Source organism: Mus caroli, unplaced genomic scaffold, assembly GCF_978045245.1.
Source record: "Mus caroli unplaced genomic scaffold, Mus_caroli_1 scaffold_3, whole genome shotgun sequence".
Classification (NCBI taxonomy): domain Eukaryota; kingdom Metazoa; phylum Chordata; class Mammalia; order Rodentia; family Muridae; genus Mus; species Mus caroli.
Window position 1 is genome coordinate 114,491,717 of NW_028227258.1, and position 27,774 is coordinate 114,519,490.

Below are 27,774 nucleotides of genomic sequence, written 5' to 3' on the forward strand. Positions count from 1 at the left end.
CAAGATATTGGATCAATGGTGGTGCAGTACTTTTAAGAGTAGTCAACCAATTTCTGGTTTAACTTGAGGCTTATGTCATGACAGGAAACCAAAGCTCTATACTGCCTGGATTGTCAGGAACTGGTAATTATAGCCCAGAGAGCTAGGGTAGAACCAATCATAAACTGGCAAAAAAAAATTGCTTACTAGTGGTATTTTGCTATACACATGGATAGGTGGCTTTTCCAGTTGTCATCATCAGAGATGCCCCCTTCAGCAGCAGGTGGGAACAGATACAAAGACTCATTACCTTTCAGTTCTCTAAAAACCCAGTGGAAGACGTAATGGAAAGATTCTTGGAGTCAAAGACATGGAGGACACCAGGAAAACATGGCCCAGTGAATCAACTAAGTGGAGCTCATATAAGTTCATAGAAGCAGCAAGAACCTGGCCTGTACAAGGTCCTCTGCGTATATGCTATGGCTTTTACTGCTTTTTAAAACTTTCTTTTGGTGGAAATTCTAACAGTTGGAGCACCTGAATCTTTGAGTCTTTTGCCTGCTTTTAGGATCCTTTTACTCTGGGTGGATTACCTTTGTCCGGCCTCAATATGAGGGCTTTTCCCTTTCCTTACTGTATCATGTTTTGTAGTGTTTGCTTATGTCTTGCTGGTGTGATTGCAGAGGACCAGGGCTAAGTGAGGGAGTGGAAACTGTGGTCAGAATGTATTATGTAAGGAAAAAATATATTTTCAACCAAAATTTCTTAGGCTAAATTTTAGTACACTGGTATGTAATTAGAATGCAATTTTCTGTTTGAAATAAAGGTGGTAGAAGATGCTACTTATATTCATCCTTTCATACAGGGAAAGTTAAATGAGACATTAACTTGCATTGGGGAATCTCAATATGTCTGGAAAAATGAGCCCTTATCATACCGGAGTACTCTGTCTCTCAACTGGTTGAATTAGAAAAGATTCTCCAAAACAACAATGAAACTGTCTGCCATAGCTTAGACTATGAGTTTGTAGGATATGAGAGGAGATAAGCTTAATGTGATTGCTACAGGAGTGAGAAACTGAGTCATGTACTTACTTAAACATCCTTGAAACTAAATATAGATTATGTATTTTTTCAATATATAAGTTTTATGTACCATGCTTACCAAAATATTCCACCATATTTATTTGAAAAAAAATTATCGTGGTTTGTACTTTAAAATACACTAGTTTGGAATTGGAAAAGCATTTCAAAATATATTATTTTCTTCCTTAATTGTTTTATTTTGTATTTTCATGATTCATGTGTCAATACTGCTTATACTTCTACACTTCCATTGCATTATTAACACACCATGGCTTATTTCTCAACAAGAAAATTATTAACTCTAGTTATCAGAAAAATTTTACCATGCTAGGAATTTAATACTCAGGAACAAAACTGTAAATAATACATTATGAGTCATCAAAACACATGCAATAGTAACAATATATATATATATATTTTTTTTAAAAGATAGAGTTTAGTTTTTCATAATGTATAGAATATTTAATAACTTGTTTTGGGACTTACTTTAATGGGAAGATATTTTAGATAATTAGTGGATATCAATGATTTTCTTTTCTGTTTTGGTCAAAGTGCACATTACTCTTTTATTACAACTATGTATTATATTTTATCAATACTAAAAGAACCTTCCAGCATTTAAACATATAAACATGGTTAAAGAAGAGAGGTAAATAAAAAGAAAACCAGTGTAACTCTTTCGCTGTCTCAAGGCTGTGCACAGAGAACTTACATGAGATTGAAATACGAAAAGCTCTAATGATATATGAAGAATACTTATAGTTACATGTATTGCTCACTAAATTATTTCACTCACGTAAGATAAAGCCTGTAAAATATATTTTGAAATGATTTATATGATTTACAAGATTTGCAACTATATGGTGATGAATGCAGTCAATATAAACCATATATAAAACAATGATGCACCTTATTTCTCAGTTTAATTTCAATTCATAGGTAGTGTGACGCTTCTAAGAATGATGAATTAAGAATTACGCCATATATCATATTACAGATGTAAAATGGAATTTTCCACAATAAATCATAGTTTATATGTAGATTTATTTCCTGATGAATGGAGTGCATATATTATTATGCATAATTTTTACATTGTCTACAATTGTATTATTAAATTTTAACTTAGTATAATTCTACTTTATGGTTAGAATAAAATATAATTCTGTCACACCATAGGGAAAATTAAACTTCTGAAATCATTTATGCTGTGTTTCATAATGTATTGAATTACAGTGCCATATGAAATCACAGCTCTATCTATATTCATATTACAATATAGATCCTTTTTGTTTATATCAATTTTCCATTAAGAAAATAGTACTATTCCCGGTTAGATTTTAACTACTGATTTCAAAGCAGTATTTTTTTTTTATGGTACACAGATTAAAAAAGCAATAGTCAATGTTCCTTGAACAAATTGTACCTTTTTATATTAACTGAGTTTTATATAATGCACAATTAGCATAAAATTGGTTAACTGCATCAAAAGAACTATAGCGTTGCCTCTATTCTCTAAGAATAAGCAAGAATAAAAGTGAACTCTCATGAGCTACTACATTAAAGTTATCTACTTCAGATTTTATGATTCTGTAGATTTGAAAACCAGTTAAAACCAACCTAAATAATTCAGCAGCACATATCAGGGTTTTTCCATAAAATCATTTCTATCTATAATTCTGAGTTCCCCAGAACATCTTTTCAGCATTAGGGCAATCCTGACAAATTTTCTTCACCATGAAATTATTTCTTTGCTTTTAAGAAAACACTTCTACCCCTTATTTCCTACTTACTGCTGTATGCCATTTCTATCACCAAAGGGATGGGTTGCCTCATTGAAAATTTGCGCTGTTTTATGATTTCTTGCTTCTGGATAAGAAAACTACAAGAATGAAATTGTTCCAACTCTAAATCAAAAAATTAGACTTTCTAAAAAATAATCACAGCTCTGTCTCCACAACCATAGGTTCTGAAGGTTAAGGCAGAGACAACTTTGATATGAGGTATTTTATTTCCTGCTATAGAGAAAGGTCATGAGGGTTTATTTTAACTAGATGATTATATTGTGCACTCACAAACTCCTGCTGAGCTAGAATTATGAATAGGTGTTTATTTAATTTTCTTAAAAATTTCATGAACACTGTACTTTTTTAATAATGAATTATTAGTTAAAAAATATATTATATCCTTCCCTTCCTTCAGGTCCTTCCACATGCTCTCCTCCTCAGTACTCATCCACCTTTAAGTACTTTCTCAAAGACAAAACCAATGAAAATCTAATGCAGCAAACCCCCTCAAATCATGAAAACAATGTAAACATCACACAAAGAAACCTGTCATTAAATCAGAGGATAGAAATAGGCTATGGAATCCATTATTTGTTGATCAGCTACTCCTGAGCATGAGCCCTGTCCAGGAGACACTCTATGGAGAAAATTAATTTTCTCTCTCCCATCAGGAATAAGTGACAGTTCAGTTGTTAATCTTTACCCTATGGCCAGATTCTTACACATTCATTTAAAAATACACAAGAAAATAAAATACAAGATAAAACCTATCAAACCAAAGTTTCAAGCCATCAGAAGGAGAAATGTCCCAAAGAAGAGACAAAAATCAAAGAATCACTACTTCATATACTTAGGTACCCCATAAAAACATTAAACTGGAAAGTCATGATATATACAGAGAAAACCTGATTCAGAACCATACAGGCCATGTGTATTCTCTTAAGTCTCTGTGAGCATAAAAGAGCTCTGCTCATGTAGATTTAGGTGGTCCTGTTTCTTGGTGTACACTATCCATTCTGGCTCTTTTATTCTTTCTGTCTCCTCTTCCATGGAGTTCCTTGAGTCCTTAGGGGAGGGATTTGATAGAGATATTTCATTTAGTGCTGACTATTCCAGTATCTCACAGTCTCTGAATAATGTCTCTTTATATTTGTCTCTGTTTGCTTCAGGAGGATGTATCTTTTATAATAGTTAGACAAGCCCTGATCTCTGAGTGTAGTGGAATATCATTAGGGGTCATATTTTCACTACTTAATTTTTTGTTTGTTTGTTTTGTTTGTATTATATGGTTTTACCCTAGGTCTTTGGGCTATCTAGTTTTAGGTTGTATGATGGATATAGCCTCCTCCATTTCTAAATTCTGCTTTAACGATCTTGCTTACTCTTTAACAATTCGGGAGGCTATAGCTATACAATCAAATTCTTGGCAGAGTTATATTCTTTCTAATGTCTCAGAAAAAAAAAACATATTTTCTAATATTTTCTAGGTTCTCTCCCTCCCAACCCGGGGAATCCTCTCAGCTATTATGTATTTCACTGAGTTGTACATCAGATTAACTTCCATCTCATTTCGAAAATGTCTTGCCCTTTCACATACTCACTATTGCAGTGGTCTACTCGGATTCTCCTTAGGTAATTATAAGATACTCTTTTTTCTCCCTCCCTTCCCTCCCTCCCTCCCTCCCTCCCTCCCTCCCTCCCTCCATCCCTCCCTCCCTCCCTCCCTCCCTCCCTGCCTCCCTCCCTTCCTCTCTCCCCCACTTCTCTCTCTGTCACCAGTTAGTATTATAGAAGAGATCTTGTATTTGAAAGGGAGAATGGGGAGGTGGAGGGAGATGAAGAAGGGAAGAATATAATAACTATATTGTTAAAATTTAAATTTTCTTTAAATAATGAAAATGATAAAAATAGAGGAAGTAAGGGAGCAAGGGAAGACACAGAGTATCTTCTTTGAGGTTGAATAAATCCATTTTAAGTGCAGGCTGAGAGTTAAGAATTTTACATCCACAAATTTATGTTACCCAGTTCAGCTCAGGAATTTTCTTGATTTCATATTTTCTACTTGATGTTATATCATTGAAAAACCAAATGACCATTCAAAAATTGACCCAATCTGTTCTAAATAATCTCTTCTCTATATTTTATCTTATTTTATTTAAAACTTGTAAGTCTTTATTATGGAATTATGGCAAAATGATTGTTCTCTTCCATAAACCAGTTGATAAACTTCTGATTTTACCTAATGTATCCATCATTTTTCACGTCTCACTTACATGTTATCTATGTTACATATATTTTGAGGTGTGGTGTCCTCTAAAATGTTTCCTAACTTCATAAACATTTTCTGTTATAAAATAAACATTATTTATAGTTTCTTAACCTTAGAATTAATTTTGACTGACTTGAGGGTGACTCATGTGGTACTTTGTCTCACTATAACAATTCTCTATAGCAAAATATTTATAACTATAAATATTACCATGATTCATGAACTAAAAACACTGAGCATTACTGTTTACTATTTCTGATGTGTATTCTTTATTATCATATTGTTAGACTTGGAACATAGCAAAACTGGTAAAAGTAATTGTGCATTTCTAATTTACAATTATTTCCTCTGGCAATGTTTTTGACACTGTTTTAGAATGGAGATACTCATAGCTAGTATATTTTATATTATTTTGAAACACATTGACTTCTCTTCATAAGAGAAAAAAAATATGAGAGACCCTGGGTGCAAGCTACAGCACAGCGTGGGTAGCAAGCACTTTTCCTGTTGAATTCACCTTCCTGTAAATGTTTTGCTGTACCTCAGTTCAGTGTTTTCAATTCAATTTTGATATAATTTGTTCATTCTGAACCTATAGAATGTTACACTATATGCTAATAACAAACAATTTGAACTAACATACACAACCCGAGAGTATTTCCCAGATTTTATCTTTGCATCAAGCAAGAAAGATCAAATGTTGCTTCTTCCTATAAGCACGTCATAATTTATAACGTAAGGTGAGAAAATAGAACATTTTTATTCTGTCTCAAGTTTCATGAAACGTAAAATAAAGAGCAGCATTAAGAAATAAATATAAACATTGGAAACAAAAATTATATTACAGACATGTACATTCATTAACACTTTAGAATGTATTTTTCCTTTTTTAACTTTCAAGTCTTTTTATTTATTTTCAAATTTTATCATTTTATTTAGTATTATTTCTTTTTTAAATTGGATATTTTATTTATATACATTACAAATGTTATCCCCTTTCCCAGTTTCCCCTCTGCATATTTCCTATCCCATTCTCCCTTACCCTGCTTCTATGAGGGTGTTCCCCCACTCACCTTTTCACTTGCCTCACTACCCTAGAATTTCTCTACACAGGGGCATCAAGCCATCACAGGACCAAGGGCCTCCCTCCTACTGATGCCAGATAAGGCCCCTTTAACTCCTTCAGTGTTTCCCCTAACTCCTCCATAGGGATCCCTGTGCTCAGTCCAGTGGTTGGCTGCGACCTCCGCATCTGTATTGGTCAGGATCAGGCAGATCCTCTCAGGAGACATCTGCTGTATCAGGCTCCTGTCAGCAAGCATTTCTTATCATCAGCAATACTGTCTGGGTTTGGTGTCTGCATGTGGGACAGATCCCCAGGTGGAGCAGTCTCTGGATGGCCTTTCCTTCAGTCTCTGCTCCACTCTTTGCCCCTGTATTTCCTTTAGACAGAAGCAATTCTGGGTTATAATTTTGAAGATGGGTGATTGGCTCCATCCTTCAACCGGGAAGCTGTGTCTCACCTCTGGATATGGTCTCAGCAGGTTCTCCCTCCCCTTTGTGGAGTCTTTTAGCTATTGCCATCCCAATGAGGTCCTGGGAGTCTCTTGCTTTCCTGGCATCTGGGACTTTCTAGTTGCTACCCCTAACTCCCCATCCCGAATAGCTACACACGTCTCTTTAATTTCCTAACCCTCTGAACATCTCAGATGTTTGTGGACACGTATATGTCTGCAGACACCAAAAGTGTCAGATTTCACCTGTCTGATGTGGGTGCTAGGAATCAAATTGAATTGGAGTCCTTGGGAGAAGACCCAGTGCTCTTAACCTGGTCATTAACTTTAAAGAATTACAGCTATGACTAGAGATTTGAAACCTCTAAAATTCAGAAAATTTAAAATTTTGAACTCACGAAGACTCTTCTACGAGGTAGCAGGATATTCGAGAATACCAGAGAAATAATCTTAGAAATTCTTTTTTTGAATCTACAAAATATTCTACAAAAGATCTCAGTAAACAATTGGATTTTCCCATGCAAGTATGAAAAAAATACATATCCAGGTGATATTATAAATTGTGTCACAAAAAATGTGAACAATATCAAATTATAACAGGGGGGAGAACTTGCTGGAAGGCTCTGATGTAACAGATATTTATTTAGACTGTACCAAAATTGAGAAAAATTTCAAAATAATCTCTTCTTTAACTTTTTACTGATTCTTTGTGAGTTTCATATCATGCACCCTTGTTCTGTAGAATACATTTTTCAAATTGTTCTAATGTAAAATTATTGTGACACATCAATGTTTTAGCCTCAATCATCATAAAAATTTGCATAATTAACATGTATCAATGGACATAGTTTTATCAGGCTATAAGCTGATTATTAAAATACAATTGTATAAAAGATTATACAGATGTGTTCAAGCTGGTAAAGCTGGTTAGATTGAGTTGCATATTGGACAGACTAAGATAATCAATTTGAGTGTCCATTAATTTTGTTTAAATTTAGTAATTTTTCGGTATTAACTTATGTATTAAGGCAACTCATAAATGGTCTTAATTAAGAAAATTTATGTAAGTTAGAAAATAGAGAACTTAGCATTAAAATGGTATTTCACTTAGCAAGATCTTAGAACACTCAGTGGTATTTTGCTGGATTCTAGCCCAGTCTGAAGGTTCACGAACTTGTGTCATCTGATACTTGATAGTCATAAGTAGAAGATCAGTGTCTGGTCTTCCTCAGAGGTGTGATCTGCCTCAATCTCTACCGCGCTAGAATATGAGCATCAACTGTCTCTTATTGCTGAGATTTCAGTCATGCTCTCAGGGATATAGAAATGTGTGATCCATGATAGACAGCATGCGATGACACTTGGCTTTTCACACTCAATTAGCCAAGCAAGACCTTCCTAATAATGGACTTGTGTTAAAGGAATGAAGAAAATCTGCCTGTATTCAGAGGGAAAATGTAGCAGGCATCATTGTGAAAGATTTCACTGTAGTAGGTCATAGAAAGGTATGTCTACCCAATTCTCTAAATTCTGTATCATACATACTGTAATTTTATAATTGTGTGTGTTTAAATGTACAGCAACATACTCTGCCAGTATAGTATTTATACTCATTGAGTCTTCTCTTAATAAATATCCCCACAGAAAAAGCTTATGTGAATATATCTTTAATTTTCCATTGCATGAAATCTGTATATATTGAATTTTCCAAGTTTGATATAGTTTCCAGTTATGCCTGACATTTTGTTGCAGCTGAGTCTTTCAGACATAAATGCTCAAGTTTTACAAACAAAGATTTGAAATTTTATTTATTTTTTTTTAGTTCATAATAATGTCCATTCATTTCAAATCAGGAACAGAAGTATGAATGTTTATATTTTATTTTAAATTATAAGCCTGAAAATATTTTGACTAGAAATATCAGTTGATAATGAGTTTAAAATCAATATAGAAGCTCTGAAACCTTTTTATTTCATGCTTCTGAAATCATTAGTTTAACGTATTGTTTATTGCCATTTGTTATTTAGCTTTCAGGCCTTGGACTAATAACTGTTTTCAAATAGTAGCTGGCCCAATAATTTCTATTGTTTGATATTTTTCAAACAAATATGAGTTCTTTTACTTATTTAGTTTATATTTATGATCAATTAAGAAAAATAAAATATTTATTTAAGTATAGTTATTCATTCATAAATTATGTAAAAATGGCATACTACAAGCAATTCATTTAAGAAAATATTGATATATACTTTGTTTTACATCAGGGATCTGCTGTGACAAGATAATATCCAAAGGCATTTTTTCTGAGTACTGACATCCTTATTGTGTTATGAAATACCACTAAAACATAATTATTTAATATGAATATCTTCTACAATAAACTCATTATTCATTCTTGAAATAAAATCAAATTGACCAATAGTTTTTTTTTCTTTTCCTTTAACAACTCTATATTTATTGTGAAAAATTATGTTTGGAATGTTTTCTTTTATTGAAATTAGATCTGTTTTCCATACAGTATATTATGACTCTATCACGACTTCTGAATAACAGTAGTTCTTGTAAGTTTATATAAACCCAAGATCTTCTTTTAAATTCCTTTCAATTTTCTTTTCAAATCTAAAAAGCATTCACAGAATTTATTGTCTTTAGTTAATACTTCCAGTATCTACTAATTCTCATAATTTTACATGTAGATGATATAGAATTCTAATCCTGTTTTGAAGGTTTGTAGTTGTTCAATATTCTAAATCATTAACGTTTATTTTAATGGGAATTACACATTTATTCAAAAATAATGAATGCAGAAAAAATTACAAATAAAAAGAATGAATATTGATTAGAAAACAAATTATAAATAAATATTGATGTATTTAATATTGTGTGGATATATCTAATATTAAATATTGTGTGGATATTACCACATAAAAACTTTCCTTTGTTTTCCCTTCTTTTGGGACATCAATGGGTTATATAGATTGCATCAAGTTGTTTATATGCACAAATACTTTTAGTCTTATGAGGGAACATATAACACCTCCAATAATGAAATCAATTTCTAATCTACAATAACAGTTAATATAAACGTGAGTGGCAGACAGTATTGTGCAGTTACAATTGAACATATGGTCATTGAAGTGGTGAGAATATACTCCTATCTTCCCCAGTAGAATTATGAAAGTCCTAAACAACTGATACTTTCTTTAGATGAAATCAGAGCTAAGTGGCTAACAAAGTCAAAGGTCAGAGGGCATGATTTCTCTTGCTGCTTTGCAAATATCGGCAACATAGCAGTCTGTATGAAATCCTCAAGAAGAAAATAAACGGATATCACTAAACTCAACTTGGAGAGTACCTTGGAAAGGAAAGGAGCTATAGTGCCTTGGTTGTCTCTTGTGAAGCTTTCAGATTTTTTTTTTTAAGCAGCTTCTCAGGTTGCTTTTCTGGCCTCTATATCTTGTCAGATAATTAATGAGTATTGTTTTAGACCAGGAAGATGAAATGATATTCGGGAACAAGAGAAAATTAATGCAAATTGATTCATTGCAACATGTTTTTTTCCTGTACATAATTCACTTTATCTGATCAATAACCTAACACTCTTTGGCATTACTGCAGTTATACATCGCAGCCTTAGTGAGCACGCCCGTTCCTCTCGTTCATTTGTCCTTAGGAATGGCACATCTATTAACATTGACAGTTTATCATCCATTGCATAAGTGTTTCTTTGGTAGAATAGTAGGGAAGCCACACATAACAGATTTTTGCCCTCTTGAAGTTTATATTTCCTGTTTTTCAGAATGTAATTCAAAGCGTAGTTGTCCTATTTTTTGCATTAATTACTTCTTCCTTAATATCTTTGACATAATCAAGTCGGTTTTTATCTCTATTTTATTTTTGCCTTTTAGATCTATATTTGCATCTGGTTTTGTACATAACACTAATGTGTTGATTCAAAAGCTATCACTACATTACCACAAGGTAAATAATCTTTAAAATCATACTTAGTTTTGATATTCATTTGTTGTAATTCACAGAAAATAAATTCATATATCTGAATATTAATTTTAAATTACATAATTGTTTCTTCTACCGTTTAAATGTGTTTAAATAATGATTTATTGTATATAGAAAAATATATACTTCTTTTCCATTTTTAGTTTGATATCATCAGAGCAAGGTGTCATAATTGTTAATTTTATACATATTTATAATTCTATAAAATCACTGTATGAACATTTCATAAATATAGTTTTATGCATTTTGTCTATGTCTTGAATGAAATAGTAATTCACTTTTTAATTCAGACATTGTTATATTTAATTTTTCATATGCATTTTTATTAGTTTTAATATATATTGTCAATTTCATGAAGCATTTATGCTTTATCTTAACCTTCTTCATCTCTACTCTGTATATATATCTTTAGTCATATTTACATATATTTGTATGCATATACTTGTATATAAAAATAAAAATTTTTTCCTTAACATGCTGTTTCTTAGTAAAATAGTTTAATAAATTTTGATGTGATTATCTTTCCCCATCTATTATAACATTGTACAGTAGTCTCACTTGTATTTATTTTCCACATTTTTAGATTTAACATCACTTAAATATTTTTGTACTTTGCCAAGAGTTTTCAGATTTTACTCCCTTTCTATTCACACCTGCACCCCAGAAATTCCTTTATGACCATGGTTTACCATCTTGAAATGTATCTAATTAGGAAACTTGGTGAGACTTTGTTGATGGAGCATATCTTGAATTCTTGAACATCACTGTAACTTGGAATATCCGATTACCATCAATCAAATGCTTTTTCATGGCGCCATGGGAGACAACCCATTGTCTCATAGAGTTTCCTGCTGATGCTGCATTCTCTTCTCACCATCAGACAAATGATCGTTCTTGCAAATTGTCTGTCCAGTTTGGCTGTTTTACATCCCCTTCTCCGTTGGCAGCTGCCTGTGATCATGGATGCTCATTTTTCTTAGTAGTATTCTGGTAAACTAAGAAATGCTTCCCTTGTGCTTGTCATCTGAATTCATTATACAAAATACTTCATCACAGCCAGTTCTGATGATTTCTGAACATTTGACAATTAACCCATCTGAGAAGTGTGGTCTGGCCTTACACTTCAGTGATAACAGTAATATTTTTCCATAAAGGAATTTTTTTTTTACTACCTGATTCTAAGACTTCATGGATGCTACTGATATCATGAAATCCTCCCTTTCCTTTTGCATTGTGTATTCTTAATGTCCTCTGAAGGCCACCAAACACTCCTTAATGCTTTTAATCTTGCCTCCCTGTTTGTCTTGCTTGTCCCACCACTTAGTCATCTTTATTACATTCTGAATAATTAACTTAGAGTGCATAATTTGCTAAATAAACTATTCATCACTGTTCCTAATTTTATTGTTGTTTTAAAGAGTCAATAGATCATGTTCAGTGCTTGGTCTTGCATTTAGTTTTGTGTGAGTGCATTGCATGCATGTGTATGCACTTGTATCAGAAGTCCAGAGTATAGCGTGAAGTCTTGCTCTTTTGGTGCTGTCTAACATTTTTGTTTGTGTTTTGTTTGTTTTGTTTGGTTTCGTTTTGAGACAGGATTTCGCTTTATAATTGAGATCACCACTAAGGATCAATCAAGCAGGTCAGAAAGCCGTAAGAATCTGAATGTTTTGCCTCTAAACCCTGCAATTCTACAACTAGGGTTATAATGGGTATGCTACCTCCCCCTCCCCTCTCTCTCTCTCCCCTCAGTTTGTCTATCTGTGTGTGAGTGTCTGTGTGTGTATCTATGTCTATGTTTGTGTTTCTATGTGTTTGTCTATGTTCTTTATAAGGGTTCAGTAATTTAATTCATATCCCCTTTCTTGTATGGCAGGTGCTTTACAAACTGAGCTACATCTCTAGGCCTACACTCCCAATTGGATATTCTTTTTTTTTTTTTTACAGTCCATGCTTTTATTTTGTGCTAGTTGTTTTATTTTTTTTTATTTTTTTAAAGTTCTTTTTTTTAATTTTTAATATTTTTATTACATATTTTCCTCAATTACATTTCCAATACTATCCCAAAAGTCCCCCATAGAGCCCCCCACTTCCCTACCCACCCATTCCCATTCTTTTGGCCCTGACATTCCCCTATATTGGGGCATATAAAGTTTGCAAGTCCAATGGGGCTCTCTTTCCATTGATGGCCGACTAGGATATCAATTGGATATTCTTATATCTTGTTTCCATGCCAATTTATATTTTTAATTCTGTTTTATGAATCGACTCATATATTACATAAGCATATCATGTTTACAGGTGTTTTTTTTTTTCCTGCATTACTTATATGTCTGGTACTCAGGCAAACCAGAATAGGCAACTTGAACCCTGGACACTGCAACCATAGAGAGTTGTGACTCATCACATGAGTGCTGAATATTGAGCCTGGATCATTTCGAAGAAGAACACTTGGTTCTTGATCACTGACTCATCTCTCCAGTTCCTTAGCTGTATATGTAATAAAATTGTTTCCTGTAGTATCTGATTATTTTTTGGTATTCTGTCATTCTCTGTTGTTTTTCTGTGGCTTATGTTCTTTTTTTAAATTTATTTAAGTTTCTTATATGAAAAACATTTATTAGAAAGAATTCTAGGAATGTGGTATCCTAGCTGTGTTCTTCTGTATTTATTTTTTCTAGACATTCAATAAAAAAACAAGACTCTGGAAATTGTTTCCTTGGACTGTGGGCTTCCTGAATTATTTACATGAAGAGAAGCAGGTGCCCAACTCTTGTGTGTTCAAACTTATGTTCATAAATGTTTTGGGGAAAGCCTTTCATTATACCCTAACAATTTTAAAATTTATGTTATAAAAGCTATTTAATACTTTTTTATGCCAGTTGATTTTTCTTACATTTTTTCACTTAAATAGTAATTTTCTTACAATCCTGGTTGTTATACATATTATTTGAATGTCTTTCTAATGAGAGCTAAATCTTTTATTCTGACAGACCTTTAAAATAAATATTCTGTGTTATGGTAGCATTAAAATATTCCAGGACAACCTATGGTGGTGAGTTCTTTTGAACTCATTTAATCATCTCTTAATTTACGAGCTGGTCAATGATTCTTGCATTGTTATTAACTTCAGACAAAAATACTGATAAGTGGATATTAGCCCAGAAACTTTAGAATACCCAAGATACAATCTGCAAAACACATGAAACTCAAGAAGAACGAAGATTAAAGTGACTTTGCCCCTTCTTAGAATTGGGAACAAAACACCCATGGAAGGAGTTACAGAGACAAAGTTTGGAGTTGAGACAAAAGGATGGACCATCTAGAGACTGCCATACCCGGGGATCCATCCCATAATCAGCTTCCAAACGCTGACACCATTGCATACACTAGCAAAATTTTGCTGAAAGGACCCTGAAATAGCTGTCTCTTATGAGGCTATGCCAGGGCCTAGCAAACACAGAAGTGAAGGCTCACAATCACCTATTGGATGGATCGCAGGGCCCCCAATGGAGGAACTAGAGAAAGTACCCAAGGAGCTGACGGGATCAGCTGAAAGTGGAAAAACAGTATGAACTAACCAGTTCCCACTGGAGCTCGTGTCACTAGCTGCATATGTATCAGAAGATGGCCTATTCGGCCATCAGAGGAAAGAGAGGCCCATTCGTCTTGCAAACTTTAAATGCCTCAGTACAGGGGAACACCAGGGCCAATAAGTGGGAATGGGTGGGTCGGGGGAGGGTATAGGGGACTCTTGGGATAGCATTGAAAATGTAAATGAAGAAAATACCTAAAATAATAATAATAATAATAATAATAATAATAATAATAATAATCGTGTTTGGAATGTATTTAGCCCTTCTAAGTATAGTTAGTTTATGGAATTTTTAGTCAGACATATTTCTGAGTGAAAACAGGTGCAAATCAATGAGTGCTGAAACGATTGAGAATTGCACAGCCACCCAAGACGTGATGGCAGTGACTGTTGTAGAAGCATTGGAAGGGGAAAATATTGATTTCACCTGATCCTGTCCTTGTAATATAGGTAGAGCTTTGAAATGTTGTTACATGTATTTATTTAGAACAAAATACTCAAGTTATTGTCCATATCAAAATGTTTCTCTTGCCATCTTCAGGAGCCAAGAATCAATAGTCAGGTTATAGATTTAAAAAAAATTGTTTAATATAATCAGATTCATTTTGTAGTCAATGACAAAATAATTAATTATTTTTATACTTAGGTTTAATTACTGTATATGTTTCAGTATGAAAATGGCTCATTTTAAAGATAGTAGGTTATTCTCAATTTTCTATATTTTGAGTTAACTTTGCTAATATATTATTTCTAAAAATTTTTGATTCTTTACAATTTATATAAAGATCCCCAAAAAATTCAATAAAAATAGTCATAGTAATGTAAAATAGTGGTATCTTAGTAAAATAATGTATTTTAAACACTATAATATGAAGTAGAAACTAAACTATTAGTTACCACTTTAAAATATATACATGTTTTTTATCTGGTATTAACTCGTTATGTATCTCAGAACTGATATTTAAAGAGATGATGCAGTGAGAAGAAACCATTCTATTCTTTCTTTTTTTTTTTAAATTTATCTTTCTTGAATGTAGATGACACATCAGAGCCAAACAATGATACAGTTTTTAAATTGACTTAATTTTTGATGAGGTGTGAGTTAATGCTAACTGAAGATAATTTAATGTTAATTTAAAAGCCATTTACCAGGACACTACTTTGTCATATAAGCATAGACTATGTAGAATCGAAGATAAATATTTTCAAAACATTTACAAATTGTTATACTGTTAATTATTGATCTGCTTAGTAGTTTTACTGCTGTCTTGATATCATGTATATTATGTTCTCTCAAGTCCCTCCAATATACCAGAATATCTCAATGAGCTTGCTTCTTTTTCTTATTATGTACATATATATGTATATGCATGCTCATATGCATACATACATATGCATACACACACACACACATACATATCATCTGCTGAATTATTTTTTGTTGTGTGAGTGCACGTGGTTTGAAATAGTGTCCTCTTTCAGGGAATCATACAGTTGGCCTAGCTAGGCTGCCTTGAGAGACATGTGTCAGAATACTAGGAAGTGTGTTGTTAATCAGACTAGTCTAGAAACAGTTGCATAACAGGGATGAAGAAATTGTGATACCAATAGATAAGAAAATGTAGAAGGGACAAAAATTCATTCGTTCCACCTCTGAACAAAAACTACAGCCATCTTTTGTAATTTGTATGCCTTTTATTTCTTTCTGTTTTTGACAACTTCCTAATAAAAGCTGCTCGCCGGGTTTACAGAGTTTAGCTTTTGTTCTATGAGAAAATGTTCTCAGTGTTTCACAATAGGTCTTAATTTAGGCACAAGTTGTATATAAATGCCATTTATCATACCAGGAGAGTACCCCTATCCTTGGTGTGCTATTTTCACCTTAGATATAATTATTCATAATCAACTTTCTACAGTGTTGTTTTGTATTTATTCAGACAATCATGCTGTCTTCTTTTCATTTTATTGGTATTGGTCATTATTGGTCTTGACTCATTTTCACTTTTCAATTTCTGGTGTATTCCAGTAAAACTCCTAATTGAGTCATCAAATATTTTAGATGAATTTTAAAATTTAGTTTACTAGTGTTTTCTTAAGTATATTCATCTTATTGTTCTAAAGGAACAGTGCCAATCTCATTTCTACTGTTTTATTGAATATATTTCTATCTATATCTCTCTATCTTTATTTCTATCTATCTATCTATCTAGAGAGAGAGATTCTATATATTGGCTTCACATCTCCATACTTCCTTCTTTTAAATTTAAGTTTTCTTTGAACTACATTCTTAATATATGTTCATTTATTTTTGTACATTTAATGCTTTTGTCTTAGAGTTTAACGCTCATCAATATTAAGATTCTAACTATATAATAATGTAGCTTGAATAAGCTTATTTCACTTAGTCTTACATACTTCACAGTTGGATGTTGCAACACAGTGTACAGTTATGATTTGTTCACTAATGCATATATTCTGTTAAATCATGTCCCATAATTGGGCAAGCTACATAGAATAAGAGAGTACAGATTTCAGCCAAAATGGAAAAAAATATACTACAAGCCCTTTTTTATAGACTTTAAAGTATAGCAGAAAAGGAGATAAGATTGATTGTAAGAAGCAGAGATGGTGGATGACTCAAGCAAAGTGTTTTCTGAACATAATGCAACTGTACACATGGCTGACAGTGGTTATGACAGAACGAAAAAGAACTCTACAGGTCTATGCATAATCCCATTATGGAAAGTTGATTCAAAATGAAATTCTAACTTTATGTTAATTAAGGGTGGGGAAATTGGCTCAGTTAGTACATCTTTTGCTAAAAACCATAGTCTAGATATTTTGTGATCTTATAATCTCAAGGATGGTGAGATGGGTGGAAAAGAGAGATTGATCCCTGTGGTAATCTGTCCACATAGGACATAAATTTTCAGGCCAGTAAAGGATCCTGGTTTTAACAACAACAAAAGAATATCTTCTAAGGAAGGTAACCTGATGCTCTCCTGTGACAGCCTTAAGTATCTGCATACACATGAACAAACACATCTGCATGCACACACACACACACACACACACACACACACACACACACACACACAGATGAAACACCTGAAATTCATAGAAACACACAGAAACCTTAAGTAAAATAAACAAAATCAATTAAGGAATTACTATACCTGCATTTATAAAAGAGAGGCATGTTAGATTTTTTTAGAAGATAGCTTGTAATTCTATTCTCTGATTTATCCCTTTACTATTGATGCTGATTATCATTAATATTAAAAATGTTAGAAACTTGAAGAATAGAAAATAAATATGACTTGTAACCTGATAGAAAATAGCACATCATCTCCTCTTGTACAAGAAAGCCAAATTGTTCAAAATTCAATCGATAAGTTGTAATTTTATTATATTACTTAAAAATTCACTGAAAGTATTCAATTTAAACAAAGTTTTGAGACAAGAAACTAATATACTTAACACTACATGACAGGGACTTAATGTGTAACTAATTTAGTATCAATAAATTTTAATTGTAAGGAACACGTAATTGACATTTTGCATCTAAGCTACCATGCTATTTATATCAATTAACACACTTATCAAGTGTCAATTAGCAGATTAAGGATTAATTGCTGTGAAATTGATTCATCACAGACTTCTTTTTAAATGTTAAAATATTAAAATTCATTAAAAGTACAAGCCAAGTTTAAAATTATTCATATATACACTTGTTATATTATTTGTGACACAATCAATATTAATTTTTAAGGCAATGACTATGTAACAGAAATTGTATTAAATAAAATATATTATCTGAATAATATATTCTATACTTAAGAACTCAATAACTAATTAATATTAAATTTTTTCAGCTATTTGTTCTATTATGTACGTAAATTACTATAGTTGCTATAAGAATACTAAGAGCAAGATTTAAAAAATCAAAGATGGAACTACAGCTATTGATAGAAAATGGAGAGAGTTGCACTAATTTTAATGCTAACTCTGCTTTTTTCTTACCTGATAAGTACATTTTATTGAAAGTCTCTGTTTGCAACAAGAACCAAACTCAAACAAAACAAAACAAAAACAAAAACAAAAACTTGGCTGTACAACTGTTTCTATTCATCTTGTTTTCAATAAGTGTTGACTTTACCCATCTGACATCCAGAGAGCCTCTTGATGCTTGAGTTCCTTTTCTGTGTATTTCAATCCCCTTTTATCTTCCTTCATCCATGCTTCCCCTTCTTCTACCTTTCTTATAGATTTTGTTTCATTTTACATCGCCACCACGACTAGAAGTCATTTTCTCATTCATGTCTTGTTAGTATCTTCTTGAGAGTTCAAATATTTGACCATGTCTAAAAAGGAAATAATATTCTACAACCAGACTCCCAAGAATATGAATACGTGTTGTTACTCTTGATGTTGGAGTCACAGGCTCACTTGCCACACTCTGAAAAGAATACCACAATATTATACAAACCTAAAGAAAAGAAAAGGAGTTAAGAAAAAGAAGCTGCTAAGAACAACAAATGCAAACTCATGTACAGATTTACCTCCCTATTATTTATTGTTTCTTTGTTCTCAACAGTTAGTTGGCTTATAATCGATACCGAAAATACCAATAGCAGTATAGACTTGAATTGAAGACTTTTTTTTTTCCTGAACACTTTACTAGAATAAGGAATGTACAGCAAGGAAACAAAAATAATTCATACTGAGACAAAAATAGGTCATACTGAGATGTTTCTAAAGCCATAATCCAGGAACAATAAAGGATTCTTTGAGATACAATATAAAAGATACCCTGTGGACTGTAAGACATAGCTACATCCTAAAAGCAGCATATTGCCTGCCAGTTTAAACTATGTCATGAGCACTCCAAAGTAACAGTAGTTGTGCATGTACTTTTAAAGTGGTCTATGATATCTCTTGAGAACTATTACAGTGTGAACAGTGAACTTTGCCGCTGGCAATCATCAGGCATAATAGACTTGCAGCATCCTTCAGAAAGGACAGCCATCCATTTAACTTGCTCTGTTTAATATTACTATTCTTTTCTTCTGTTTATGTAAGCTACCCACCAATCAGATTTTTAGTTTTATAAACAACAAATATGCTTGTAAATGTTTGTTTCTATCTAAAGAATAGATCTGGGGAGGCTGGAAAGATTGCTCAGTGGTTAGGAGGACTGGACTGCTCTTCCAGATGGTCCTGAGTTCAATTCTCAGCAACCACATGGTGGCTCACAAACAACTGGGGATCCGATACCCTATTCTTGTGTCAGTGACAGTGTACTCACATAAATACAATAAATGAATCTTTAAAAAATAAATAAATCTGGAAGGAATTACAGAGACAAAGTTTGGAGCTAAGACAAGAGAATGGACCATCCAGAGACTGCCCCTCCCAGGGATCCATCCCATAATCAGCCTCCAAACACAGACACTATTGCATATGCCAGTAAGATTTTGCTGAAAGGGCCCTGATATAGCTGTCTCCTGTGAGGCTTTGCCAGTGCCTGGCAAATACAGAAGTGGATGCTCATAGTCATCTATTGGATGGAACACAAGGCTCCCAATGGAGGAGCTAGAGAAAGTCCCCAAGTTGCTGAAGGGGTCTGCAACCTTATAGGTGGAAAAACAATATGAACTAACCAGTAACCCCAGAGCTTATGTCTCTCGCTGCATATGCAGCAGAAGATGGCCTAGTTGGCCATCATTGGGAAGGGAGGCCCCTTAGTCTTGCAAACTTTATATGTCCTAGTACAGGGGAATGCCAGGGCCAAGAATTGGGAGTGGGTGGGTAGGGGAGCAGGGCTGGGGGAGAATATAGAGGACTTTTGGGATAGCATTTGAAATGTAAATAAAGAAAATAACTAATAAAAATTGAAATAAATAAATCTCAAAACAAAGTTCATTTAAAAAAAAAAAAGAATATATCTAGGGAGACAAATAGCTTAGCAATGAAGAGAACTTGCTGTACTTTGATTCCCTGTTATCAATTTAGCTTCCTGTAACTCCACCACTTAAGGTCTAACACTCTCTTCATATTCTTGTAGGTACTCAGACACCTGTTGTACACTCACACAGATACACCCATATACACCTGAATAAAAATGAAACAAACGGTGGCCAGTGGTGGCACATCCCTTTAATCCCAACACTTGGGAGGCAGAGGAAGGCAGATTTCTGAGTTCAAGGCCAGCCTGGTCTACAGAGTGAGTTCCAGGACAGTCAGGACTACACAGAGAAACCCTGTCTCGAAAAACCAAACCAAACAAACAAACAAACAAAAACAGAAACAGAAACAAAAATAAAGAAAATAGAGTAAAACACAGAATAATAACTGTCTATGTGCTATGAATCCATCCATGTTTGGACCCCATCACACCACAACTCACTTTAAAGTTTTAATATCAGAATGTGTTTGGAGTTGGGCTTCGAAGGAACTGGGTTCAATGAGGTCCTAAGAATGGGATATTTTCAACTGGTATGGCCTTCCAAAAGGTGTAGGTGGCACTGAGTCCTTCCTGTCTCCATGATACGGAGAAAAACCAGGACACAAAAGGGTGATTCTATTTGCAAATTAAAGAGAGAGACTCATGAGAAATCAACAGGGTCACTTCTTGAACTTCAGCTTCCAAAATTAGGAGGACATCAGTGCTGTGATTTAAGCCATGCAGATCAGGGGCATTAGATTTCTTTATTTTACATGAGAGTGAGTTGTAACACCATGTGGGAGCCTGAGATTTTTATGTCCTGCTTAAAACTACTCTGTGATTTCCATTGTTGGTTGTTTAGTTATTGATACTAAGACTTTTTAATTGTTTGAGGTGAGTTTCTGGACCCCATTCTTTGATGGCATTTGCTTTCTATTTGTTTTTTGACTGAGCTTCTGCAGAATACATCTTTGGTTATTTTTAAGATTTTACCATGGAGAAGATAATTATGTGTGTTTATGGAGGACTATTTTCAGGTCAATAGCCACTTTTCATATATATCTTCCCTGGAAATCATGCAATGCATGCTATTTCTAGTTTATTTGACTTAATTGTCTTAAACATCATTGCTCAATTCAAAGTATGCATTCCTTTTCCCCTGGTTAATTGTTTAACATGAGACTTCATGTGAATTTTTTCAGTTCAATTTAATTTTGTTCTTTTACCATTGCTTGAAGTTTACATAGAGATAAAAGAGGTTCAGTCTGAGAGTGAGTTAGAAAAGAATTGTAAAAATAACATTAATTTGGAACAAATTGTATTTGCATCAGAAAACCACAGAAGTAACACAACTATCATGTAATTGGATCTGAGTATAACTATAAATCGCTCAAAGAATTTATGTCTGATCTAAAAGAGGAAAGCAACCTTATCTATGACTTAAAGAAACTTCTCAAACTGTAACAAAATAACTGAAATTACAGACTTACACAAAAATCAAATGCTTTCACGAAGTAGTATTTTAAAGATTGAAGCATAATGTTTGAAATATGTAAACAGCATTATTTGGCAAATGTGAAAACAAAAATTGATTAAAACAGTAATAGGGAGAAAACAAAATAGATATGTTATAGAAGAAAGCAAACTTTTTTTTTCTTTTTATTTAATTATTTATTTATTTTAATATTTTTATTAGGTATTTTCTTCATTTACATTTTCCCAAAAGTCCCCCATACCCTCCCCCCAATTCCCCTACCCACCCACTCCCACTTTTTGGCTCTGGCGTTCCCTTTTACTGGGGCATATAAAGTTTGCAAGTCCAATGGGCCTCTCTTTCCAGTGATGGCCGACTAGGCCATCTTTTGATACATATGCAGTTAGAGTCAAGAGCTCCAGGGTACTGGTTAGTTCATAATGTTGTTCCACCTATAGGGTTGCAAATCCCTTTAGCTCCTTGGGTACTCTAGCTCCTCCATTGGGATCCCTGTGATCCATCCAATAGCTGACTGTGAGCATCCACTTCTGTGTTTGCTAGGCCCCAGCATAGTCTCACAAGAGACAGCTATATCTGGGTCCTTTCAGCAAAATCTTGCTAGTGTATGCAATGGTGTCAGCGTTTGGAAGCTGATTATGGGATGGATCCCCGGATATGGCAGTCTCTAGGTGCTCCATCCTTTCATCACAGCTCCAAACTTTGTCTCTGTAACTCCTTCCATGGGTGTTTTGTTCCCAATTCTAAGAAGGGGCAAAGTGTCCACACCTTGGTCTTTGTTCTTCTTGAGTTTCATGCGTTTAGCAAATTGTATCTTATATCTTGGGTATCCTAAGGTTTTGGGCTAATATCCACTTATCAGTGAGTATATATAGTGTGAGTTCCTTTGTGATTGGGTTACTTCACTCAGGATGATGCTCTCTAGGTCCATCCATTTGCCTAGGAATTTCATAAATTCATTCTTTTTAATAGCTGAGTAGTACTCCATTGTGTAAATGTACCACATTTTCTGTATCCAATCCTCTGTTGAGGGGCATCTGGGTTCTTTCCAGATTCTGGCTTTTATATATAAGGCTGCTATGAACATAGTGGAGCATGTGTTCTTCTTACCGGTTGGAACATCTTCTGGATATATTCCCAGGAGAGGTATTGCTGGATCCTCCGGTAGTACTATGTCCAATTTTCTGAGGAACCGCCAGACTGATTTCCAGAGTGGTTGTACAAGCTTGCAATCCCACCAACAATGAAGGAGTGTTCCTCTTTCTCCACATCCTCCCCAGCATCTGCTGTCACCTGAATTTTTGATCTTAGCCATTCTGACTGGTATGAGGTGGAATCTCAGTGTTGTTTTGATTTGCATTTCCCTGATGATTAAGGATGTTGAACATTTTTTCAGGTGCTTCTCTGCCATTTGGTATTCCTCAGGTGAGAATTCTTTGTTCAGCTCTGAGCCTCATTTTTTAATGGTGTTATTTGATTTTCTGGAGTCTACCTTCTTGAGTTCTTTATATATATTGGATATTAGTCCCGTATCTGATTTAGGATAGGTAAAGACTCTAGCTATGGTTAAAAATTGAACACATTTGTAAATGTAACCTTTATACACCAGATTTAATTGTTTTCTTAGAGGCTTATTGCTGAATAAGCTCCCTCTTTGTAACATTTTCTGAACTCTGGCTGGCTGGTTCAACTTAGTTGCTCTGACCCAAACTCCTCTCTATGCTGACTACTTCAAACTTTCTCCTGTCAGCTTTTCACTGAAGCTTGCTTGGCCTCACACTAACTTTGCCATTTTTTTTTCCTTTTCAGGCATCTTCTTATTCTCTGATTACAACTACTTCTGCTAACCTACACTGAACTACATTAACCCAGGAACAAGCTCAACTCCACTGCACTGCAATCACTATACTGCTAACCTACACTGAACTACATTAACCCATGAACAAGCTCAACTCCACTGCACTGCAATCACTATACTGACTCCCAAATGACTCAAATCCAAACTCACTGGAAAACTGACTGAACTGGCTCCACTCTTCCAGTGCTGCACTTAAATGGCTTTTCTCCTGAGCATTGTGTGTATCCTGTCTCTGACTCTTTGTGTCAAATCTTTCTCTGATTTATCACTTTGTCTGCCACACAATTATAAGTCACTTTCCAAATGGCTATTCCCTTCAACAAGCTAACTTTACCTACATTTCTAGGGATTAAAGGCATATAAACAAAGGTGATTTGTATTTCAGGGATTACAGTTATGTCTGCACTGTAGAAAAACTACAGAGAGCTAGATCTTCTTTGGATGTGATTCTTGCCAGAAAAGCCATGTTGCTGGTTGAAAATTCCTCCACCCTAATAGATAATGTTGAGATAATTTACTTTGATAGAGATGATAATCAAGTCTATATTCATCACAAAGTATCCATAGATCATCAGAGTTCCCTAGAAATCATGTATAATTAGTGCTGGTTTACATCAAATTTCAAAGTCAAAGTTTATATCACATTGTTTTACAGCATAATTGCAAATATTAATGGACCCTAGATTGAGTGAATCCTTCATGTAATTAAAAGTCTAATACTTACAGACTGTATATAGGTTTGTTTCATTTTTTTGAAAATATGATATATTTTTAATCAATGCCAGTTCAAAACACTATACAAAGCAAGAAATGTTAATGTAATCAAATACAAGGAAGTCACCACTGGGTAAGAAAATAATAGATCAACAAAGCCATGAAATGAAAACAGTCTTCATAACACATACACACACACACACACACACACACACACACATATATATATATATATATATATATATATATATATATATATATAAAATCAGCTGAAATTTAGAAGACAGAATTTTAGGGTAGTGTCTTCCCAGCAAAAGAGGAGTCTCATAAGTGAAAATAATAGAAAAGTTTTTATTGTGGGAAATTTGACATATTGGTAAAGAACAGGTTTGTTGGCATATGCTGAGAACTGAACATTCTTGAGCATGATAAATTCAAGGTTATCTATTATATCCTAAAGTGATGGTAGATTTGAGTGGCACTGATGGAGAATTTAGAATTTTAATGAGCAAAATTTGCTATAAATTACCTGGAAAGAGCAAGTAAGCATGGCCAAACAATTTCAGTTGTTATTTCTTTGTTCATTTGAAGAGTCTATTTTTAAAAAAAACGAAGAAATAACTTTGAAGAAAGACGATAAACAATCATAGGTGATTTCTCCTAAAGTTCTTTCAAACAAGAAAAAAATTGGAAATTCAGAACTGAGTATTCATTGCTTATTCTTCATTTACTGCCCCATTCAGTCCCATACACTGTGACATGTTATTAGAGTTGGTGACCCAGTTCCCTCCACTGGAAGACATGTCTACTTACTGGAGATGGTCATTTCAGGCCTTATATACCCCATTGCCACGAGTCTTAAGTAGGGCCACCATTATATATTCTGGAGAGTACCTTATGTCCTAGGTTTCTAGCTCATAGCAGCAGTGCCCCTAAATCCACTTGTCTATCAAGTCTCTCTCTATCATTTCCCCAAATTCATTTCTCCTGTTCCCATGCCACCCATACCCTACCGGGTCCCCTCCTTCCATTTGTCCTTGAATTCTAATCTTTCTCCCTTCTCAGAGAGATTCATGCACCTCTAACCCCTTTAGCTCCTCTTTGTTAGTTATCTTCTTTGGGTCAGTAGATTGTAGCATGATTATCCTTTACTTTATAGCCAATATCCACTTATAAGTGAGTATATACCATGTGTGTCTTTCTGGTTCTGGGCTACTTTAAATGGTGATTTTTTTTTCTAGTTACATTCATTTGTCTGCAAAATTCATGATGTTATTTTTCTTTAATAGCTATAGTACTCCATTGAGTAAATGTACACTATTTTCATTAACCATTTTTCAGTTGAGGGCCATCCAGGTTGTTTCTAGTTTCTTGCTATTGGAAATAAAGGCACTGTAAACAAGGGTGAACAAGTATCCTTGTGGTATGATGAAGCATCCTTTTGGTATATGTCCAGGAGTAGTATAGCTGGGTCTTGAGGTAGATTGATTCCCGGTTTTCTGAGAAACTACCGACTTGATTTCCAACATGGTGGCACAAGTTTTTACTCTAAGTAGCAATGGATGAGTGTTCCGCTTGCTCGCCATTCTTGACAGTATAAGCTTTCTCTTGAGTGTTTGATCTCAGACATTCTGATTTGTGTAAAATGGAATCTCAGAGCTGTTTTGCTTTGCATTTCCTTGATGACTGAGGATGTTTAACATTTCTTTAAGTGTTTATCAGCTATTAGAGACTCCTCTGTTGAGAATTCTCTGTTCAGATCTGTACTCCAGTTTTAACTGGCTTATTGGCTTGTTCATATTTAGTTACTTGTGTTCTTTATATTTTGGATGTCAGACCTCTGTCAGATTTGGAGATAGTGAAAATCTGGAAAAGCATAATTTGAATAAGTTTATTTTTGCAAATTCTTATTCAAGTTATTAAAATTGTATTTAAAAGTAATTTTTAATATTATTGTATTAAAATATTTTCAAAATCTGAACTTACCCATTAAACTCTAGCACCAATTAATATGATAGGCAGTGAAATACTTAATATTAAAGTCAAAATGAATAGAATTTTTCATTAATTGATTATTACAATTTCTTCATTTATATTCAGTATGCTAGAAAAGTTTTAAAGGACATGAAAGTATGAAATATTAGTAGCATAATAAATGTTTTCATGAATTCTTTATCATACCCGATTTTAACAAAACATAAGATAATATGTTGATATGGTCAATTTTTAATATTTCAATCCAAGTTTATAAAACAAAATGTGAAAGGATATTAGCTTAAGAGTATCCAGAGACACACTACTACACATGTACAGGCCACAGAAAATTCAAGCAGTAAGATGGTGGAAAGTAGCTGGAAATGGGAGGCAGAACGACTGTGTGATACAAATAGATGGTATAAAAGTTAGGCTTAAAATGTTACCAGAGATCATGTCCTATATCTTAAGAATTACTACAACCTTACATATGTGTACATATTTGATACAATTTGCGGACTGTTTGATCTTGAACTTAGAAATCCTTGTCTTCAACAACCCTCACAGCCTTCACGGCCCCAAAACAAGCCTAAATATTTAATAATTATTGAAGGTTCATTTTTCATCTTGTCTTAATCACATAGCAAGAGTGACAAGAAGATAAAGAAGGAGATGACCAAGGGGCAGACTCAGATGACCTGGAGATAACATACATGCAGATAGAGATGCAGATACTACTAGCTGCTTGTTTGACTTCCTCCTTCTCAGAAAAAAACAAACTGACCTCATTAGAATTATTTCTCTAGTATTTACTAATTTCCACCGGTTCCTAAGTGCCAACATAAATGCCTTTGTACTTTTTCCATGTAAATATTCTCTAACTCACTGGTGCATTAAATCAAATTGCTACAATGTAGAAATAATTAAGAATGAACTAACTAACTAACTAACTAACTATATATATATATATAATCTTTCACAAAAGAATTGTATCCAGTAATTGGAAAATAGTAGACACTAGAATAAATTGTCTTGTTTCTAGTAGCAGTTAACTTAACAGGCATCTCAGAGGTGTGCTACATACACTGATTAATAAATAACACATCCTAACAAAGTTGAAATATTTTCCTTCTTCCAGGAATGACCTCTGTTTTATTACTGTCAGAGTCATCCTCACCTCTCATAAATACCCACAAGAGAAATGAAACCTATTCATTTTCTCACTTTTATGTTTGTGTATTCCTGGAAACAGACAGTCAACCTCTTTTTCCAGGCAGTGCCTCCACCTCTCATCCATTTGTCATTTCCTTTTTGTCAAAAGCCCCTGATTATCTGTGCCAAACCACTGAGGCATCTAATGCAAGTGCCTCCAAATTTATTTGTACATTTTCTGTCCTAAAAAAAAATTGATCGTACTGTGCCAATATGTTTACATTCATTTTACTTTTAGTGATGTTTAGGATAATAGGAATATAAAGTTTCATTTAAAAAGCCAAGATAAAATTAAATGAAAAATTTAAATGTTTTCAAATTGTGGTATTAAAAC